This window comes from Salmo salar, unplaced genomic scaffold, assembly GCF_905237065.1.
Source record: "Salmo salar unplaced genomic scaffold, Ssal_v3.1, whole genome shotgun sequence".
In the NCBI taxonomy this organism is placed as follows: Eukaryota; Metazoa; Chordata; class Actinopteri; order Salmoniformes; family Salmonidae; genus Salmo; species Salmo salar.
Window position 1 is genome coordinate 48367 of NW_025547693.1, and position 20952 is coordinate 69318.

The 20952-nt window shown below is 43.1% G+C and overlaps 18 non-coding genes across 18 annotated transcripts; all 18 read right to left on the minus strand.

Moving 5' to 3' along the window:
- Positions 1-605: 605 nt before the first annotated feature.
- Positions 606-687, minus strand: trnas-gcu (transfer RNA serine (anticodon GCU)). The gene has a single exon. It is a non-coding gene; the product is annotated as a tRNA-Ser (tRNA).
- Positions 688-1165: 478 nt separating this feature from the next.
- On the minus strand, positions 1166-1247 carry trnas-gcu (transfer RNA serine (anticodon GCU)). Its single transcript has one exon. It is a non-coding gene; the product is annotated as a tRNA-Ser (tRNA).
- A 479-nt stretch (positions 1248-1726) lies between these two features.
- On the minus strand, positions 1727-1808 carry trnas-gcu (transfer RNA serine (anticodon GCU)). Its single transcript has one exon. It is a non-coding gene; the product is annotated as a tRNA-Ser (tRNA).
- Positions 1809-2288: 480 nt separating this feature from the next.
- Positions 2289-2370, minus strand: trnac-gca (transfer RNA cysteine (anticodon GCA)). The gene has a single exon. It is a non-coding gene; the product is annotated as a tRNA-Cys (tRNA).
- Positions 2371-3409: 1039 nt separating this feature from the next.
- trnas-gcu (transfer RNA serine (anticodon GCU)) lies at positions 3410-3491 on the minus strand. Its single transcript has one exon. It is a non-coding gene; the product is annotated as a tRNA-Ser (tRNA).
- A 479-nt stretch (positions 3492-3970) lies between these two features.
- trnas-gcu (transfer RNA serine (anticodon GCU)) lies at positions 3971-4052 on the minus strand. The gene has a single exon. It is a non-coding gene; the product is annotated as a tRNA-Ser (tRNA).
- Positions 4053-4532: 480 nt separating this feature from the next.
- On the minus strand, positions 4533-4614 carry trnac-gca (transfer RNA cysteine (anticodon GCA)). Its single transcript has one exon. It is a non-coding gene; the product is annotated as a tRNA-Cys (tRNA).
- A 480-nt stretch (positions 4615-5094) lies between these two features.
- trnas-acu (transfer RNA serine (anticodon ACU)) lies at positions 5095-5176 on the minus strand. The gene has a single exon. It is a non-coding gene; the product is annotated as a tRNA-Ser (tRNA).
- Positions 5177-7121: 1945 nt separating this feature from the next.
- On the minus strand, positions 7122-7203 carry trnas-gcu (transfer RNA serine (anticodon GCU)). Its single transcript has one exon. It is a non-coding gene; the product is annotated as a tRNA-Ser (tRNA).
- A 480-nt stretch (positions 7204-7683) lies between these two features.
- Positions 7684-7765, minus strand: trnas-gcu (transfer RNA serine (anticodon GCU)). Its single transcript has one exon. It is a non-coding gene; the product is annotated as a tRNA-Ser (tRNA).
- Positions 7766-8244: 479 nt separating this feature from the next.
- On the minus strand, positions 8245-8326 carry trnas-gcu (transfer RNA serine (anticodon GCU)). Its single transcript has one exon. It is a non-coding gene; the product is annotated as a tRNA-Ser (tRNA).
- A 1039-nt stretch (positions 8327-9365) lies between these two features.
- On the minus strand, positions 9366-9447 carry trnas-gcu (transfer RNA serine (anticodon GCU)). The gene has a single exon. It is a non-coding gene; the product is annotated as a tRNA-Ser (tRNA).
- Positions 9448-13845: 4398 nt separating this feature from the next.
- Positions 13846-13927, minus strand: trnas-gcu (transfer RNA serine (anticodon GCU)). The gene has a single exon. It is a non-coding gene; the product is annotated as a tRNA-Ser (tRNA).
- Positions 13928-14967: 1040 nt separating this feature from the next.
- Positions 14968-15049, minus strand: trnas-gcu (transfer RNA serine (anticodon GCU)). The gene has a single exon. It is a non-coding gene; the product is annotated as a tRNA-Ser (tRNA).
- Positions 15050-16088: 1039 nt separating this feature from the next.
- trnas-gcu (transfer RNA serine (anticodon GCU)) lies at positions 16089-16170 on the minus strand. Its single transcript has one exon. It is a non-coding gene; the product is annotated as a tRNA-Ser (tRNA).
- A 478-nt stretch (positions 16171-16648) lies between these two features.
- Positions 16649-16730, minus strand: trnas-gcu (transfer RNA serine (anticodon GCU)). The gene has a single exon. It is a non-coding gene; the product is annotated as a tRNA-Ser (tRNA).
- Positions 16731-18327: 1597 nt separating this feature from the next.
- trnas-gcu (transfer RNA serine (anticodon GCU)) lies at positions 18328-18409 on the minus strand. The gene has a single exon. It is a non-coding gene; the product is annotated as a tRNA-Ser (tRNA).
- A 478-nt stretch (positions 18410-18887) lies between these two features.
- trnas-gcu (transfer RNA serine (anticodon GCU)) lies at positions 18888-18969 on the minus strand. The gene has a single exon. It is a non-coding gene; the product is annotated as a tRNA-Ser (tRNA).
- Between the last annotated feature and the right edge of the window lie 1983 nt (positions 18970-20952).

Below are 20952 nucleotides of genomic sequence, written 5' to 3' on the forward strand. Positions count from 1 at the left end.
AAAATCTTACAGTGCCATAAAAAAGTTATATTTTTTTGGTTGCTCGATGAGGATGGGATTCAAACACATGAATGCAGGGCACAATGGATTAGCAGTCCATCGCCTTAACCACTCGGCCACCTCATCCGTTTGTACACACGTGATATTTTCCACCACAAACTGTAGTTGCTGTATGTAAACACATGATTGAAATCGATGAAAGTTAGGCATTGCAACGGCAGGACCATGTGTCCATCCCATCGAGACATTTAACAAATGTGTTGTCAGGCTGAGTGGTCTAAAGTGCTTGATTAAGTGTGTGGAGGTGTCGGTTCAAATCCCATCATTGAGGTTGCCCTTGGTAAAGCTTTTCTTCAATACCTGAATCTTATCAGTCGCTCTAGGAGTGTGCAGGGATTCTATATTCATGTGGGGCCATGCAAGAGAAGAAATAAAAAAAACATTTGCGAAGAGGTTGGTTTTCCAATCTACACATGTAGTTCATCGCCTTCACCACTCAGATACCAAGTTCTGTGCCCTTGCGGTGGCAGTCGGCCATCTTACCAATGTTTGCGTAAGTCAAAATCTTACAGTGCCATAAGAAAAGTCATATTTTTTTGGTTGCTCGATGAGGATGGGATTCGAACCCATGCATGCAGAGCACAATGGATTAGCAGTCCATCGCCTTAACCACTCGGCCACCTCATCCATTTGTACTCTTATGGTATTTTCCACCACAAACTGTAGTTGCTGTATGTAAACCCATGATTGAAATCGATGAAAGTTAGGCATTGCAACGGCAGGGCCATGTGTCCATCCCATCGAGACATTTAACAAATGTGTTGTCAGGCTGAGTGGTCTAAAGTGCTTGATTAAGTGTGTGGAGGTGTCGATTCAAATCCCATCATTGAGGTTGCCCTTGGTAAAGCTATTCTTCAATACCTGAATCTTATCAGTTGCTCTAGGAGTGTGCAGGGATTCTATATTCATGTGGGGCCATGCAAGAGAAGAAATTTTAAAAAAAATTGCGAAGAGGTTGGTTTTCCAATCTACACATGTTGTTCATCGCCTTCACCACTCAGATACCAAGTTCTGTGCTCTTGCGGTGGCAGTCGGCCATCTTACCAATGTTTGCGTAAGTCAAAATCTTTCAGTGCCATAAAAAAGTCATATTTTTTTGGTTGCTCGATGAGGATGGGATTCGAACCCATGCATGCAGAGCACAATGGATTAGCAGTCCATCGCCTTAACCACTCGGCCACCTCATCCGTTGGTACACACGTGGTATTTTCCACCACAAACTGTAGTTGCTGTATGTAAACCCATGATTGAAAACGATGAAAGTTAGGCATTGCAACGGCAGGGCCATGTGTCGATCCCATCGAGACATTTAACAAATGTGTTGTCAGGCTGAGTGGTATAAAGTGCTTGATTAAGTGTGTGGAGGTGTTGGTTCAAATCCCACCGTTGAGGTTGCCCTTGGTAAAGCTATTCTTCAATACCTGAATCTTATCAGTCGCTCTAGGAGTGTGCAGGGATTCTATATTCATGTGGGGCCATGCAAGAGAAGAAATAAAAAAAACATTTGCGAAGAGGTTGGTTTTCCAATCTACACATGTAGTTCATCGCCTTCACCACTCAGAAACCAAGTTCTGTGCTCTTGCGGTGGCAGTCGGCCATCTTACCAATGTTTGCGTAAGTCAAAATCTTACAGTGCCATAAAAAAAGTCATATTTTTTTGGTTGCTCGATGAGGATGGGATTCGAACCCATGCATGCAGAACACAAAGGATTAGCAGTCCATCGCCTTAACCACTCGGCCACCTCATCCATTTGTACACACGTGATATTTTCCACCACAAACTGTAGTTTCTGTATGTAAACCCATGATTTAAATCGATGAAAGTTAGGCATTGCAACGGCAGGGCCATGTGTCGATCCCATCGAGACATTTAACAAATGTGTTGTCAGGCTGAGTGGTCTAAAGTGCTTGATTAAGTGTGTGGAGGTGTTGGTTCAAATCCCATCATTGAGGTTGCCCTTGGTAAAGCTTTTCTTCAATACCTGAATCTTATCAGTCGCTCTAGGAGTGTGCAGGGATTCTATATTCATATGGGGCCATGCAAGAGAAGAAATAAAAAAAACATTTGCGAAGAGGTTGGTTTTCCAATCTACACATGTAGTTCATCGCCTTCACCACTCAGATACCAAGTTCTGGGCTCTTGCGGTGGCAGTCGGCCATCTTACCAATGTTTGCGTAAGTCAAAATCTTACAGTGCCATAAAAAAAGGTCTTATTTTTTTGGTTGCTCGATGAGGATGGGATTCAAACCCATGCATGCAGAGCACAATGGATTTGCAGTCCATCGCCTTAACCACTCGGCCACCTCATCCGTTTGTACACATGTGGCATTTTCACACACAAACTGTAGTTGCTGTATGTAAACCCATGATTGAAATCCTTGAAAGTTAGGCATTGCAACGGCAGGGCCATGTGTCGATCCCATCGAGACATGTAACAAATGTGTTGTCAGGCTGAGTGGTCTAAAGTGCTTGATTAAGTGTGTGGAGGTGTCGGTTCAAATCCCATCATTGAGGTTGCCCTTGGTAAAGCTTTTCTTCAATACCTGAATCTTATCAGTCGCTCTAGGAGTGTGCAGGGATTCTATATCCATGTGGGGCCATGCAAGAGAAGAAATAAAAAAAACATTTGCGAAGAGGTTGGTTTTCCAATCTACACATGTAGTTCATCGCCTTCGCCACTCAGATACCAAGTTCTGTGCTCTTGCGGTGGCAGTCGGCCATCTTACCAATGTTTGCGTAAGTCAAAATCTTACAGTGCCATAAAAAAGTTATATTTTTTTGGTTGCTCGATGAGGATGGGATTCAAACACATGAATGCAGGGCACAATGGATTAGCAGTCCATCGCCTTAACCACTCGGCCACCTCATCCGTTTGTACACACGTGATATTTTCCACCACAAACTGTAGTTTCTGTATGTAAACACATGATTGAAATCGATGAAAGTTAGGCATTGCAACGGCAGGACCATGTGTCCATCCCATCGAGACATTTAACAAATGTGTTGTCAGGCTGAGTGGTCTAAAGTGCTTGATTAAGTGTGTGGAGGTGTCGGTTCAAATCCCATCATTGAGGTTGCCCTTGGTAAAGCTTTTCTTTAATACCTGAATCTTATCAGTCGCTCTAGGAGTGTGCAGGGATTCTATATTCATGTGGGGCCATGCAAGAGAAGAAATAAAAAAAACATTTGCGAAGAGGTTGGTTTTCCAATCTACACATGTAGTTCATCGCCTTCACCACTCAGATACCAAGTTCTGTGCCCTTGCGGTGGCAGTCGGCCATCTTACCAATGTTTGCGTAAGTCAAAATCTTACAGTGCCATAAGAAAAGTCATATTTTTTTGGTTGCTCGATGAGGATGGGATTCGAACCCATGCATGCAGAGCACAATGGATTAGCAGTCCATCGCCTTAACCACTCGGCCACCTCATCCATTTGTACTCATATGGTATTTTCCACCACAAACTGTAGTTGCTGTATGTAAACCCATGATTGAAATCAATGAAAGTTAGGCATTGCAACGGCAGGGCCATGTGTCCATCCCATCGAGACATTTAACAAATGTGTTGTCAGGCTGAGTGGTCTAAAGTGCTTGATTAAGTGTGTGGAGGTGTCGATTCAAATCCCATCATTGAGGTTGCCCTTGGTAAAGCTATTCTTCAATACCTGAATCTTATCAGTTGCTCTAGGAGTGTGCAGGGATTCTATATTCATGTGGGGCCATGCAAGAGAAGAAATTAAAAAAAAAATTGCGAAGAGGTTGGTTTTCCAATCTACACATGTTGTTCATCGCCTTCACCACTCAGATACCAAGTTCTGTGCTCTTGCGGTGGCAGTCGGCCATCTTACCAATGTTTGCGTAAGTCAAAATCTTTCAGTGCCATAAAAAAAGTCATATTTTTTTGGTTGCTCGATGAGGATGGGATTCGAACCCATGCATGCAGAGCACAATGGATTAGCAGTCCATCGCCTTAACCACTCGGCCACCTCATCCGTTGGTACACACATGGTATTTTCCACCACAAACTGTAGTTGCTGTATGTAAACCCATGATTGAAAACGATGAAAGTTAGGCATTGCAACGGCAGGGCCATGTGTCGATCCCATCGAGACATTTAACAAATGTGTTGTCAGGCTGAGTGGTCTAAAGTGCTTGATTAAGTGTGTGGAGGTGTCGATTCAAATCCCATCATTGAGGTTGCCCTTGGTAAAGCTATTCTTCAATACCTGAATCTTATCAGTTGCTCTAGGAGTGTGCAGGGATTCTATATTCATGTGGGGCCATGCAAGAGAAGAAATAAAAAAAACATTTGCGAAGAGGTTGGTTTTCCAATCTACACATGTAGTTCATCGCCTTCACCACTCAGATACCAAGTTCTGGGCTCTTGCGGTGGCAGTCGGCCATCTTACCAATGTTTGCGTAAGTCAAAATCTTACAGTGCCATAAAAAAAGGTCTTATTTTTTTGGTTGCTCGATGAGGATGGGATTCAAACCCATGCATGCAGAGCACAATGGATTTGCAGTCCATCGCCTTAACCACTCGGCCACCTCATCCGTTTGTACACATGTGGCATTTTCACACACAAACTGTAGTTGCTGTATGTAAACCCATGATTGAAATCCTTGAAAGTTAGGCATTGCAACGGCAGGGCCATGTGTCCATCCCATCGAGACATTTAACAAATGTGTTGTCAGGCTGAGTGGTCTAAAGTGCTTGATTAAGTGTGTGGAGGTGTTGGTTCAAATCCCACCGTTGAGGTTGTCCTTGGTAAAGCTATTCTTCAATACCTGAATCTTATCAGTCGCTCTCGGAGTGTGCAGGGATTCTATATTCATGTGGGGCCATGCAAGAGAAGAAATGAAAAAAACATTTGCGAAGAGGTTGGTTTTCCAATCTACACATGTAGTTCATCGCCTTCACCACTCAGATACCAAGTTCTGTGCTCTTGCGGTGGCAGTCGGCTATCTTACCAATGTTTGCGTAAGTCAAAATCTTACAGTGCCATAAAAAAATGTCTTATTTTTTTGGTTGCTCGATGAGGATGGGATTCGAACCCATGCATGCAGAGCACAATGGATTAGTAGTCCATCGCCTTAACCACTCGGCCACCTCATCCGTTGGTAGACACGTGGTATTTTCCACCACAAACTGTAGTTGCTGTATGTAAACCCATGATTGAAAAAGATGAAAGTTAGGCATTGCAACGGCAGGACCATGTGTCGATCCCATCGAGACATTTAACAAATGTGTTGTCAGGCTGAGTGGTCTAAAGTGCTTGATTAACCTCTATGGGACCGGCGGGACGAATTCGTCCCACCTACGTAACATCCACTGCCAGCCTGTGGCGCGATTTTCAAAATCTTCAAAATCCTATTACTTCAATTTCTCAAACATATGACTATTTTACAGCCATTTAAAGATAAGACTCTCGTTAATCTAACCACACTGTCCGATTTCAAAAAGGCTTTACAACGAAAGCAAAACATTAGATTATGTCAGCAGAGTACCAAGCCAGAAATAATCAGACACCCATTTTTCAAGCCAGCATATAATGTCACCAAAACCCAGAAGACAGCTAAATGCAGCACTCACCTTTGATGATCTTCATCAGATGACAACCCTAGGACATTATGTTATACAATACATGCATGTTTTGTTCAATCAAGTTCATATTTATATCAAAAACCAGCTTTTTACATTAGCATGTGACGTTCAGAACTAGCATACCCCCCGCAAACTTACGGGGAATTCGCTAACATTTTACTAAATTACTCACGATAAACGTTCACAAAAAGCATAACAATTATTTTAAGAATTATAGATACAGACCTCCTCTATGCACTCGATATGTCCGATTTTAAAATAGCTTTTTGGTGAAAGCACATTTTGCAATATTCTAAGTACATAGCCCAGGCATCACGGGCTCGCTATTTAGACACCCGGCAAGTTTAGCACTCACCATAATCATATTTACTATTATAAAAATGTCATTACCTTTTGTTGTCTTCGTCAGAATGCACACCCAGGACGTCTACTTCAATAACAAATGTTGGTTTGGTCCAAAATAATCCATCGTTATATCCGAATAGCGGCGTTTTGTTCGTATGCGTTCCAGACACTATCCGAAATAGTAAAGAAGTGTCGCGCTTGGCGCAATTCCTGACAATAAAATTCAAAGTATTCCATTGCCGTACGTCGAAGCATGTCAACCGCTGTTTAAAATCAATTTTTACGTCATTTTTCTCGTAGAGAAAGCGATAAAATTCCGACAGGGAATCTCCTTTTCGGCAAACAGAGGAAAAAATCCCAAAGGCGGGGGCGGTCGGGGTCACGCGCATAAGCTAGTGTCTCTTGATGGGCCACTTGAGAAAGGCGATAATGTGTTTCAGCCTGGGGCTGGAATGACGACATTCTCTTTTTCCCGGGCTATGAGAGCCTATGGAAGACGTGGGAAGTGTCACGTTAGAGCAGAGATCCTTAGTAAATGATAGAGATGGCAAAGAAGTTCCAGAAATGGTCAGACAGGCCACTTCCTGTAAAGGAATCTCTCAGGTTTTGACCTGCCATTTGAGTTCTGTTATACTCACAGACACCATTCAAACAGTTTTAGAAAATTTAGGGTGTTTTCTATCCATATGTAATAAGTATCTGCATATTCTAGTTACTGAGTAGGAGTGGTAACCAGATTAAATCGGGTATGTTTTTTATCCAGCCGTGTCAATGCTGCCCCCTAGCCCTAAAAGGTTAAGTGTGTGGAGGTGTTGGTTCAAATCCCACCGTTGAGGTTGCCCTTGGTAAAGCTATTCTTCAATACCTGAATCTTATCAGTCGCTCTCGGAGTGTGCAGGGATTCTATATTCATGTGGGGCCATGCAAGAGAAGAAATAAAAAAAACATTTGCGAAGAGGTTGGTTTTCCAATCTACACATGTAGTTCATCGCCTTCACCACTCAGATACCAAGTTCTGTGCTCTTGCGGTGGCAGTCGGCTATCTTACCAATGTTTGCGTAAGTCAAATTCTTACAGTGCCATAAAAAATTGTCTTATTTTTTGGGGTGCTCGATGAGGATGGGTTTCGAACCCATGCATGCAGAGCACAATGGATTAGCAGTCCATCGCCTTAACCACTCGGCCACCTCATCCGTTGGTAGACACGTGGTATTTTCCACCACAAACTGTAGTTGCTGTATGTAAACCCATGATTGAAAACGATGAAAGTTAGGCATTGCAACGGCAGGGCCATGTGTCGATCCCATCGAGACATTTAACAAATGTGTTGTCAGGCTGAGTGGTCTAAAGTGCTTGATTAAGTGTGTGGAGGTGTTGGTTCAAATCCCACCGTTGAGGTTGTCCTTGGTAAAGCTATTCTTCAATACCTGAATCTTATCAGTCGCTCTCGGAGTGTGCAGGGATTCTATATTCATGTGGGGCCATGCAAGAGAAGAAATAAAAAAAAACATTTGCGAAGAGGTTGGTTTTCCAATCTACACATGTAGTTCATCGCCTTCACCACTCAGATACCAAGTTCTGTGCTCTTGCGGTGGCAGTCGGCCATCTTACCAATGTTTGCGTAAGTCAAAATCTTACAGTGCCATAAAAAAAGTATTATTTTTTTGGTTGCTCGATGAGGATGGGATTCAAACCCATGCATGCAGAGCACAATGGATTAGCAGTCCATCGCCTTAACCACTCGGCCACCTCATCCGTTTGTACACACATGATATTTTCCACCACAAACTGTAGTTTCTGTATGTAAACCCATGATTTAAATCGATGAAAGTTAGGCATTGCAACGGCAGGGCAATGTGTCGATCCCATCGAGACATTTAACAAATGTGTTGTCAGGCTGAGTGGTCTAAAGTGCTTGATTAAGTGTGTGGAGGTGTTGGTTCAAATCCCACCGTTGAGGTTGGCCTTGGTAAAGCTATTCTTCAATACCTGAATCTTATCAGTCGCTCTAGGAGTGTGCAGGGATTCTATATTCATGTGGGGCCATGCAAGAGAAGAAATAAAAAAAACATTTGCGAAGAGGTTGGTTTTCCAATCTACACATGTAGTTCATCGCCTTCACCACTCAGATACCAAGTTCTGTGCTCTTGCGGTGGCAGTCGGCTATCTTACCAATGTTTGCGTAAGTCAAAATCTTACAGTGCCATAAAAAAAGTAATATTTTTTTGGTTGCTCGATGAGGATGGGATTCGAACCCATGCATGCAGAGCACAATGGATTAGCAGTCCATCGCCTTAACCACTCGGCCACCTCATCCGTTTGTACACATGTGGCATTTTCACCCACAAACTGTAGTTGCTGTATGTAAACCCATGATTGAAATCAATGAAAGTTAGGCATTGCAACGGCAGGGCCATGTGTCCATCCCATCGAGACATTTAACAAATGTGTTGTCAGGCTGAGTGGTCTAAAGTGCTTGATTAAGTGTGTGGAGGTGTTGGTTCAAATCCCACCGTTGAGGTTGGCCTTGGTAAAGCTATTCTTCAATACCTGAATCTTATCAGTCGCTCTAGGAGTGTGCAGGGATTCTATATTCATGTGGGGCCATGCAAGAGAAGAAATAAAAAAACATTTGCGAAGAGGTTGGTTTTCCAATCTACACATGTAGTTCATCGCCTTCACCACTCAGATACCAAGTTCTGTGCTCTTGCGGTGGCAGTCGGCCATCTTACCAATGTTTGCGTAAGTCAAAATCTTACAGTGCCATAAAAAAGGTCTTATTTTTTTGGTTGCTCGATGAGGATGGGATTCAAACACATGAATGCAGAGCACAATGGATTAGCAGTCCATCGCCTTAACCACTCGGCCACCTCATCCGTTGGTACACATGTGGTATTTTCCACCACAAACTGTAGTTGCTGTATGTAAACCCATGATTGAAAACGATGAAAGTTAGGCATTGCAACGGCAGGGCCATGTGTCGATCCCATCGAGACATTTAACAAATGTGTTGTCAGGCTGAGTGGTCTAAAGTGCTTGATTAAGTGTGTGGAGGTGTCGGTTCAAATCCCATCATTGAGGTTGCCCTTGGTAAAGCTTTTCTTCAATACCTGAATCTTATCAGTCGCTCTAGGAGTGTGCAGGGATTCTATATTCATGTGGGGCCATGCAAGAGAAGAAATAAAAAAAACATTTGCGAAGAGGTTGGTTTTCCAATCTACACATGTAGTTCATCGCCTTCACCACTCAGATACCAAGTTCTGTGCTCTTGCGGTGGCAGTCGGCCATCTTACCAATGTTTGCGTAAGTCAAAATCTTACAGTGCCATAAAAAAGGTCTTATTTTTTTGGTTGCTCGATGAGGATGGGATTCAAACCCATGCATGCAGAGCACAATGGATTAGCAGTCCATCGCCTTAACCACTCGGCCACCTCATCCGTTTGTACACATGTGGCATTTTCAACCACAAACTGTAGTTGCTGTATGTAAACCCATGATTGAAATCAATGAAAGTTAGGCATTGCAACGGCAGGGCCATGTGTCCATCCCATCGAGACATTTAACAAATGTGTTGTCAGGCTGAGTGGTCTAAAGTGCTTGATTAAGTGTGTGGAGGTGTTGGTTCAAATCCCACCGTTGAGGTTGCCCTTGGTAAAGCTATTCTTCAATACCTGAATCTTATCAGTCGCTCTAGGAGTGTGCAGGGATTCTATATTCATGTGGGGCCATGCAAGAGAAGAAATAAAAAAAAACATTTGCGAAGAGGTTGGTTTTCCAATCTACACATGTAGTTCATCGCCTTCACCACTCAGATACCAAGTTCTGTGCTCTTGCGGTGGCAGTCGGCCATCTTACCAATGTTTGCGTAAGTCAAAATCTTACAGTGCCATAAAAAAGGTCTTATTTTTTTGGTTGCTCGATGAGGATGGGATTCAAACACATGCATGCAGGGCACAATGGATTAGCAGTCCATCGCCTTAACCACTCGGCCACCTCATCCGTTGGTACACACGTGGTATTTTCCACCACAAACTGTAGTTGCTGTATGTAAACCCATGATTGAAAACGATGAAAGTTAGGCATTGCAACGGCAGGGCCATGTGTCGATCCCATCGAGACATTTAACAAATGTGTTGTCAGGCTGAGTGGTCTAAAGTGCTTGATTAAGTGTGTGGAGGTGTCGGTTCAAATCCCACCGTTGAGGTTGCCCTTGGTAAAGCTATTCTTCAATACCTGAATCTTATCAGTCGCTCTAGGAGTGTGCAGGGATTCTATATTCATGTGGGGCCATGCAAGAGAAGAAATAAAAAAACATTTGCGAAGAGGTTGGTTTTCCAATCTACACATGTAGTTCATCGCCTTCACCACTCAGATACCAAGTTCTGTGCTCTTGCGGTGGCAGTCGGCCATCTTACCAATGTTTGCGTAAGTCAAAATCTTACAGTGCCATAAAAAAGGTCTTATTTTTTTGGTTGCTCGATGAGGATGGGATTCGAACACATGAATGCAGGGCACAATGGATTAGCAGTCCATCGCCTTAACCACTCGGCCACCTCATCCGTTTGTACACACGTGGTATTTTCCACCACAAACTGTAGTTGCTGTATGTAAACCCATGATTGAAATCGATGAAAGTTAGGCATTGCAACGGCAGGGCCATGTGTCGATCCCATCGAGACATTTAACAAATGTGTTGTCAGGCTGAGTGGTCTAAAGTGCTTGATTAAGTGTGTGGAGGTGTCGGTTCAAATCCCATCATTGAGGTTGCCCTTGGTAAAGCTTTTCTTCAATACCTGAATCTTATCAGTCGCTCTAGGAGTGTGCAGGGATTCTATATTCATGTGGGGCCATGCAAGAGAAGAAATAAAAAAACATTTGCGAAGAGGTTGGTTTTCCAATCTACACATGTAGTTCATCGCCTTCACCACTCAGATACCAAGTTCTGTGCTCTTGCGGTGGCAGTCGGCCATCTTACCAATGTTTGCGTAAGTCAAAATCTTACAGTGCCATAAAAAAGGTCTTATTTTTTTGGTTGCTCGATGAGGATGGGATTCAAACACATGAATGCAGGGCACAATGGATTAGCAGTCCATCGCCTTAACCACTCGGCCACCTCATCCGTTTGTACACATGTGGTATTTTCCACCACAAACTGTAGTTGCTGTATGTAAACCCATGATTGAAATCGATGAAAGTTAGGCATTGCAACGGCAGGGCCATGTGTCGATCCCATCGAGACATTTAACAAATGTGTTGTCAGGCTGAGTGGTCTAAAGTGCTTGATTAAGTGTGTGGAGGTGTTGGTTCAAATCCCATCGTTGAGGTTGCCCTTGGTAAAGCTTTCTTCAATACCTGAATCTTATCAGTCGCTCTAGGAGTGTGCAGGGATTCTATATTCATGTGGGGCCATGCAAGAGAAGAAATAAAAAAACATTTGCGAAGAGGTTGGTTTTCCAATCTACACATGTAGTTCATCGCCTTCACCACTCAGATACCAAGTTCTGTGCCCTTGCGGTGGCAGTCGGCCATCTTACCAATGTTTGCGTAAGTCAAAATCTTACAGTGCCATAAAAAAGGTCATATTTTTTTGGTTGCTCGATGAGGATGGGATTCGAACACATGAATGCAGGGCACAATGGATTAGCAGTCCATCGCCTTAACCACTCGGCCACCTCATCCGTTTGTACACATGTGGTATTTTCCACCACAAACTGTAGTTGCTGTATGTAAACCCATGATTGAAATCGATGAAAGTTAGGCATTGCAACGGCAGGGCCATGTGTCGATCCCATCGAGACATTTAACAAATGTGTTGTCAGGCTGAGTGGTCTAAAGTGCTTGATTAAGTGTGTGGAGGTGTTGGTTCAAATCCCATCATTGAGGTTGCCCTTGGTAAAGCTTTCTTCAATACCTGAATCTTATCAGTCGCTCTAGGAGTGTGCAGGGATTCTATATTCATGTGGGGCCATGCAAGAGAAGAAATAAAAAAACATTTGCGAAGAGGTTGGTTTTCCAATCTACACATGTAGTTCATCGCCTTCACCACTCAGATACCAAGTTCTGTGCTCTTGCGGTGGCAGTCGGCCATCTTACCAATGTTTGCGTAAGTCAAAATCTTACAGTGCCATAAAAAAGGTCATATTTTTTTGGTTGCTCGATGAGGATGGGATTCGAACACATGAATGCAGGGCACAATGGATTAGCAGTCCATCGCCTTAACCACTCGGCCACCTCATCCGTTTGTACACATGTGGTATTTTCCACCACAAACTGTAGTTGCTGTATGTAAACCCATGATTGAAATCGATGAAAGTTAGGCATTGCAACGGCAGGGCCATGTGTCGATCCCATCGAGACATTTAACAAATGTGTTGTCAGGCTGAGTGGTCTAAAGTGCTTGATTAAGTGTGTGGAGGTGTCGGTTCAAATCCCATCGTTGAGGTTGCCCTTGGTAAAGCTTTTCTTCAATACCTGAATCTTATCAGTCGCTCTAGGAGTGTGCAGGGATTCTATATTCATGTGGGGCCATGCAAGAGAAGAAATAAAAAAACATTTGCGAAGAGGTTGGTTTTCCAATCTACACATGTAGTTCATCGCCTTCACCACTCAGATACCAAGTTCTGTGCTCTTGCGGTGGCAGTCGGCCATCTTACCAATGTTTGCGTAAGTCAAAATCTTACAGTGCCATAAAAAATGTCATATTTTTTTGGTTGCTCGATGAGGATGGGATTCGAACACATGAATGCAGGGCACAATGGATTAGCAGTCCATCGCCTTAACCACTCGGCCACCTCATCCGTTTGTACACATGTGGTATTTTCCACCACAAACTGTAGTTGCTGTATGTAAACCCATGATTGAAATCGATGAAAGTTAGGCATTGCAACGGCAGGGCCATGTGTCGATCCCATCGAGACATTTAACAAATGTGTTGTCAGGCTGAGTGGTCTAAAGTGCTTGATTAAGTGTGTGGAGGTGTCGGTTCAAATCCCATCATTGAGGTTGCCCTTGGTAAAGCTTTTCTTCAATACCTGAATCTTATCAGTCGCTCTAGGAGTGTGCAGGGATTCTATATTCATGTGGGGCCATGCAAGAGAAGAAATAAAAAAAACATTTGCGAAGAGGTTGGTTTTCCAATCTACACATGTAGTTCATCGCCTTCACCACTCAGATACCAAGTTCTGTGCTCTTGCGGTGGCAGTCGGCCATCTTACCAATGTTTGCGTAAGTCAAAATCTTACAGTGCCATAAAAAAGTCATATTTTTTTGGTTGCTCGATGAGGATGGGATTCAAACACATGAATGCAGGGCACAATGGATTAGCAGTCCATCGCCTTAACCACTCGGCCACCTCATCCATTTGTACACATGTGGTATTTTCCACCACAAACTGTAGTTGCTGTATGTAAACCCATGATTGAAATCGATGAAAGTTAGGCATTGCAACGGCAGGGCCATGTGTCGATCCCATCGAGACATTTAACAAATGTGTTGTCAGGCTGAGTGGTCTAAAGTGCTTGATTAAGTGTGTGGAGGTGTCGGTTCAAATCCCATCATTGAGGTTGCCCTTGGTAAAGCTTTTCTTCAATACCTGAATCTTATCAGTCGCTCTAGGAGTGTGCAGGGATTCTATATTCATGTGGGGCCATGCAAGAGAAGAAATAAAAAAAACATTTGCGAAGAGGTTGGTTTTCCAATCTACACATGTAGTTCATCGCCTTCACCACTCAGATACCAAGTTCTGTGCTCTTGCGGTGGCAGTCGGCCATCTTACCAATGTTTGCGTAAGTCAAAATCTTACAGTGCCATAAAAAAGTCATATTTTTTTGGTTGCTCGATGAGGATGGGATTCAAACCCATGCATGCAGAGCACAATGGATTAGCAGTCCATCGCCTTAACCACTCGGCCACCTCATCCGTTTGTACACATGTGGTATTTTCCACCACAAACTGTAGTTGCTGTATGTAAACCCATGATTGAAATCGATGAAAGTTAGGCATTGCAACGGCAGGGCCATGTGTCGATCCCATCGAGACATTTAACAAATGTGTTGTCAGGCTGAGTGGTCTAAAGTGCTTGATTAAGTGTGTGGAGGTGTCGGTTCAAATCCCATCATTGAGGTTGCCCTTGGTAAAGCTTTTCTTCAATACCTGAATCTTATCAGTCGCTCTAGGAGTGTGCAGGGATTCTATATTCATGTGGGGCCATGCAAGAGAAGAAATAAAAAAAAACATTTGCGAAGAGGTTGGTTTTCCAATCTACACATGTAGTTCATCGCCTTCACCACTCAGATACCAAGTTCTGTGCTCTTGCGGTGGCAGTCGGCCATCTTACCAATGTTTGCGTAAGTCAAAATCTTACAGTGCCATAAAAAAGGTCTTATTTTTTTGGTTGCTCGATGAGGATGGGATTCAAACACATGAATGCAGGGCACAATGGATTAGCAGTCCATCGCCTTAACCACTCGGCCACCTCATCCGTTTGTACACACGTGATATTTTCCACCACAAACTGTAGTTTCTGTATGTAAACCCATGATTGAAATCGATGAAAGTTAGGCATTGCAACGGCAGGGCCATGTGTCGATCCCATCGAGACATTTAACAAATGTGTTGTCAGGCTGAGTGGTCTAAAGTGCTTGATTAAGTGTGTGGAGGTGTCGGTTCAAATCCCATCATTGAGGTTGCCCTTGGTAAAGCTTTTCTTCAATACCTGAATCTTATCAGTCGCTCTAGGAGTGTGCAGGGATTCTATATTCATGTGGGGCCATGCAAGAGAAGAAATAAAAAAAACATTTGCGAAGAGGTTGGTTTTCCAATCTACACATGTAGTTCATCGCCTTCACCACTCAGATACCAAGTTCTGTGCTCTTGCGGTGGCAGTCGGCCATCTTACCAATGTTTGCGTAAGTCAAAATCTTACAGTGCCATAAAAAAGTCATATTTTTTTGGTTGCTCGATGAGGATGGGATTCGAACCCATGCATGCAGAGCACAATGGATTAGCAGTCCATCGCCTTAACCACTCGGCCACCTCATCCGTTTGTACACATGTGGTATTTTCCACCACAAACTGTAGTTGCTGTATGTAAACCCATGATTGAAATCGATGAAAGTTAGGCATTGCAACGGCAGGGCCATGTGTCGATCCCATCGAGACATTTAACAAATGTGTTGTCAGGCTGAGTGGTCTAAAGTGCTTGATTAAGTGTGTGGAGGTGTTGGTTCAAATCCCATCGTTGAGGTTGCCCTTGGTAAAGCTATTCTTCAATACCTGAATCTTATCAGTCGCTCTAGGAGTGTGCAGGGATTCTATATTCATGTGGGGCCATGCAAGAGAAGAAATAAAAAAACATTTGCGAAGAGGTTGGTTTTCCAATCTACACATGTAGTTCATCGCCTTCACCACTCAGATACCAAGTTCTGTGCTCTTGCGGTGGCAGTCGGCCATCTTACCAATGTTTGCGTAAGTCAAAATCTTACAGTGCCATAAAAAAGGTCTTATTTTTTTGGTTGCTCGATGAGGATGGGATTCAAACACATGAATGCAGGGCACAATGGATTAGCAGTCCATCGCCTTAACCACTCGGCCACCTCATCCGTTTGTACACACGTGATATTTTCCACCACAAACTGTAGTTTCTGTATGTAAACCCATGATTGAAATCGATGAAAGTTAGGCATTGCAACGGCAGGGCCATGTGTCGATCCCATCGAGACATTTAACAAATGTGTTGTCAGGCTGAGTGGTCTAAAGTGCTTGATTAAGTGTGTGGAGGTGTCGGTTCAAATCCCATCATTGAGGTTGCCCTTGGTAAAGCTTTTCTTCAATACCTGAATCTTATCAGTCGCTCTAGGAGTGTGCAGGGATTCTATATTCATGTGGGGCCATGCAAGAGAAGAAATAAAAAAAACATTTGCGAAGAGGTTGGTTTTCCAATCTACACATGTAGTTCATCGCCTTCACCACTCAGATACCAAGTTCTGTGCCCTTGCGGTGGCAGTCGGCCATCTTACCAATGTTTGCGTAAGTCAAAATCTTACAGTGCCATAAAAAAAGTCATATTTTTTTGGTTGCTCGATGAGGATGGGATTCGAACCCATGCATGCAGAGCACAATGGATTAGCAGTCCATCGCCTTAACCACTCGGCCACCTCATCCGTTTGTACACATGTGGTATTTTCCACCACAAACTGTAGTTGCTGTATGTAAACCCATGATTGAAATCGATGAAAGTTAGGCATTGCAACGGCAGGGCCATGTGTCGATCCCATCGAGACATTTAACAAATGTGTTGTCAGGCTGAGTGGTCTAAAGTGCTTGATTAAGTGTGTGGAGGTGTCGGTTCAAATCCCATCATTGAGGTTGCCCTTGGTAAAGCTTTTCTTCAATACCTGAATCTTATCAGTCGCTCTAGGAGTGTGCAGGGATTCTATATTCATGTGGGGCCATGCAAGAGAAGAAATAAAAAAACATTTGCGAAGAGGTTGGTTTTCCAATCTACACATGTAGTTCATCGCCTTCACCACTCAGATACCAAGTTCTGTGCTCTTGCGGTGGCAGTCGGCCATCTTACCAATGTTTGCGTAAGTCAAAATCTTACAGTGCCATAAAAAAGGTCATATTTTTTTGGTTGCTCGATGAGGATGGGATTCGAACCCATGCATGCAGAGCACAATGGATTAGCAGTCCATCGCCTTAACCACTCGGCCACCTCATCCGTTTGTACACATGTGGTATTTTCCACCACAAACTGTAGTTGCTGTATGTAAACCCATGATTGAAATCGATGAAAGTTAGGCATTGCAACGGCAGGGCCATGTGTCCATCCCATCGAGACATTTAACAAATGTGTTGTCAGGCTGAGTGGTCTAAAGTGCTTGATTAAGTGTGTGGAGGTGTCGGTTCAAATCCCACCGTTGAGGTTGCCCTTGGTAAAGCTATTCTTCAATACCTGAATCTTATCAGTCGCTCTAGGAGTGTGCAGGGATTCTATATTCATGTGGGGCCATGCAAGAGAAGAAATAAAAACATTTGCGAAGAGGTTGGTTTTCCAATCTACACATGTAGTTCATCGCCTTCACCACTCAGATACCAAGTTCTGTGCTCTTGCGGTGGCAGTCGGCCATCTTACCAATGTTTGCGTAAGTCAAAATCTTACAGTGCCATAAAAAGGTCTTATTTTTTTGGTTGCTCGATGAGGATGGGATTCAAACACATGAATGCAGGGCACAATGGATTAGCAGTCCATCGCCTTAACCACTCGGCCACCTCATCCGTTTGTACACACGTGATATTTTCCACCACAAACTGTAGTTGCTGTATGTAAACCCATGATTGAAATCGATGAAAGTTAGGCATTGCAACGGCAGGGCCATGTGTCGATCCCATCGAGACATTTAACAAATGTGTTGTCAGGCTGAGTGGTCTAAAGTGCTTGATTAAGTGTGTGGAGGTGTCGGTTCAAATCCCATCATTGAGGTTGCCCTTGGTAAAGCTTTTCTTCAATACCTGAATCTTATCAGTCGCTCTAGGAGTGTGCAGGGATTCTATATCCATGTGGGGCCATGCAAGAGAAGAAATAAAAAAAAACATTTGCGAAGAGGTTGGTTTTCCAATCTACACATGTAGTTCATCGCCTTCACCACTCAGATACCAAGTTCTGTGCTCTTGCGGTGGCAGTCGGCCATCTTACCAATGTTTGCGTAAGTCAAAATCTTACAGTGCCATAAAAAAGGTCTTATTTTTTTGGTTGCTCGATGAGGATGGGATTCAAACACATGAATGCAGGGCACAATGGATTAGCAGTCCATCGCCTTAACCACTCGGCCACCTCATCCGTTTGTACACACGTGGTATTTTCCACCACAAACTGTAGTTTCTGTATGTAAACCCATGATTGAAATCGATGAAAGTTAGGCATTGCAACGGCAGGGCCATGTGTCCATCCCATCGAGACATTTAACAAATGTGTTGTCAGGCTGAGTGGTCTAAAGTGCTTGATTAAGTGTGTGGAGGTGTCGGTTCAAATCCCACCGTTGAGGTTGCCCTTGGTAAAGCTATTCTTCAATACCTGAATCTTATCAGTCGCTCTAGGAGTGTGCAGGGATTCTATATTCATGTGGGGCCATGCAAGAGAAGAAATAAAAAAACATTTGCGAAGAGGTTGGTTTTCCAATCTACACATGTAGTTCATCGCCTTCACCACTCAGATACCAAGTTCTGTGCTCTTGCGGTGGCAGTCGGCCATCTTACCAATGTTTGCGTAAGTCAAAATCTTACAGTGCCATAAGAAAAGTCATATTTTTTTGGTTGCTCGATGAGGATGGGATTCGAACCCATGAATGCAGGGCACAATGGATTAGCAGTCCATCGCCTTAACCACTCGGCCACCTCATCCGTTTGTACACACGTGGTATTTTCCACCACAAACTGTAGTTGCTGTATGTAAACCCATGATTGAAATCGATGAAAGTTAGGCATTGCAACGGCAGGGCCATGTGTCCATCCCATCGAGACATTTAACAAATGTGTTGTCAGGCTGAGTGGTCTAAAGTGCTTGATTAAGTGTGTGGAGGTGTCGGTTCAAATCCCATCATTGAGGTTGCCCTTGGTAAAGCTTTTCTTCAATACCTGAATCTTATCAGTCGCTCTAGGAGTGTGCAGGGATTCTATATTCATGTGGGGCCATGCAAGAGAAGAAATAAAAAAAACATTTGCGAAGAGGTTGGTTTTCCAATCTACACATGTAGTTCATCGCCTTCACCACTCAGATACCAAGTTCTGTGCTCTTGCGGTGGCAGTCGGCCATCTTACCAATGTTTGCGTAAGTCAAAATCTTACAGTGCCATAAAAAAGTCATATTTTTTTGGTTGCTCGATGAGGATGGGATTCGAACCCATGCATGCAGAGCACAATGGATTAGCAGTCCATCGCCTTAACCACTCGGCCACCTCATCCATTTGTACTCATGTGGTATTTTCCACCACAAACTGTAGTTGCTGTATGTAAACCCATGATTGAAATCGATGAAAGTTAGGCATTGCAACGGCAGGGCCATGTGTCCATCCCATCGAGACATTTAACCTGTTGGGTCTAGGGGGCAGCATTTGCACGTCTGGATAAAAAAAATGTACCCGATTTAATCTGGTTACTAATCCTACCCAGTAACTAGAATATGCATATACTTATTATATATGGATAGAAAACACTCTAAAGTTTCCAAAACTGTTTGAATGGTGTCTGTGAGTATAACAGAACTCATTTGGCAGGCAAAACCCTGAGACATTTTCTGACAGGAAGTGGATACCTGATGTGTTGTATTGACTTTAAACCTATCCCATTGAAAAACACAGGGGTTTAGGAATATTTTGGCACTTCCTATTGCTTCCACTAGATGTCACCAGCCTTTACAAAGTGTTTTGAGTCTTCTGGAGGGAGATCTGACCGAACAAGAGCCATGGAACGGTGATGTCCCATTAGACACCTGGCGCGCTACTTCATGTTGGGTACCCTTGTTCCATTACGTTATAAAAGGCTATGCATTCGTCCACCTTGAATATTATTCATGTTCTGGTTAAAAAAGGCCCTAATGATTTATGCTATACAACGTTTGACATGTTTGAACGAACGGAAATATATTTTTTCCCCTCGTTCATGACGAGAAGTCCGGCTGGCTTACATCATGTGCTAACGAGACGGAGATTTTTGGACATAAATGATGAGCTTTTTTGAACAAAACTACATTCGTTATGGACCTGTGATACCTGGAAGTGACATCTGATGAAGAGAATCAAAGGTAATGGATTATTTACATAGTATTTTCGATTTTAGATCTCCCCAACATGACGTCTAGTCTGTATCGCAACGCGTATTTTTCTGGGCACAGTGCTCAGATTATTGCAAAGTGTGATTTCCCAGTAAGGTTATTTTTAAATCTGGCAAGTTGATTGCGTTCAAAAGATGTAAATCTATAATTCTTTAAATGACAATATAATATTTTACCAATGTTTTCTAATTTTAATTATTTAATTTGTGACGCTGACTTGACTGCCGGTTATTGGAGGAAACGATTTCCTCAACATCAATGCCATAGTAAAACGCTGTTTTTGTATATAAATATGAACTTGATAGAACTAAAAATGCATGCATTGTCTAACATAATGTCCTAGGAGTGTCATCTGATGGAGATTGTAAAAGGTTAGTGTATCATTTTAGCTGGTTTTATGGTTTTGGTGACCCTGTCTTTGACTTGACAAAACATTACACACAACTCTTGTAAATGTACTGTCCTAACATACTCTAAATTTATGCTTTCGCCGTAAAACCTTTTTGAAATCGTAAAACGTGGTTAGATTAAGGAGATGTTTATCTTTCAAATGGTGTAACATAGTTGTATTTTTGAAAAATTTGAATTTTGACATTTATTTGGATTCAAATTTGCCGCTCTTGAAATGCACCTGCTGTTGATGGAGTGCACCACAGGTGGCACGCTAGCGTCCCACCTAGCCCCAAGAGGTTAACAAATGTGTTGTCAGGCTGAGTGGTCTAAAGTGCTTGATTAAGTGTGTGGAGGTGTCGGTTCAAATCCCATCATTGAGGTTGCCCTTGGTAAAGCTTTTCTTCAATACCTGAATCTTATCAGTCGCTCTAGGAGTGTGCAGGGATTCTATATTCATGTGGGGCCATGCAAGAGAAGAAATAAAAAAAACATTTGCGAAGAGGTTGGTTTTCCAATCTACACATGTAGTTCATCGCCTTCACCACTCAGATACCAAGTTCTGTGCCCTTGCGGTGGCAGTCGGCCATCTTACCAATGTTTGCGTAAGTCAAAATCTTACAGTGCCATAAGAAAAGTCATATTTTTTTGGTTGCTCGATGAGGATGGGATTCGAACCCTTGAATGCAGAGCACAATGGATTAGCAGTCCATCGCCTTTACCA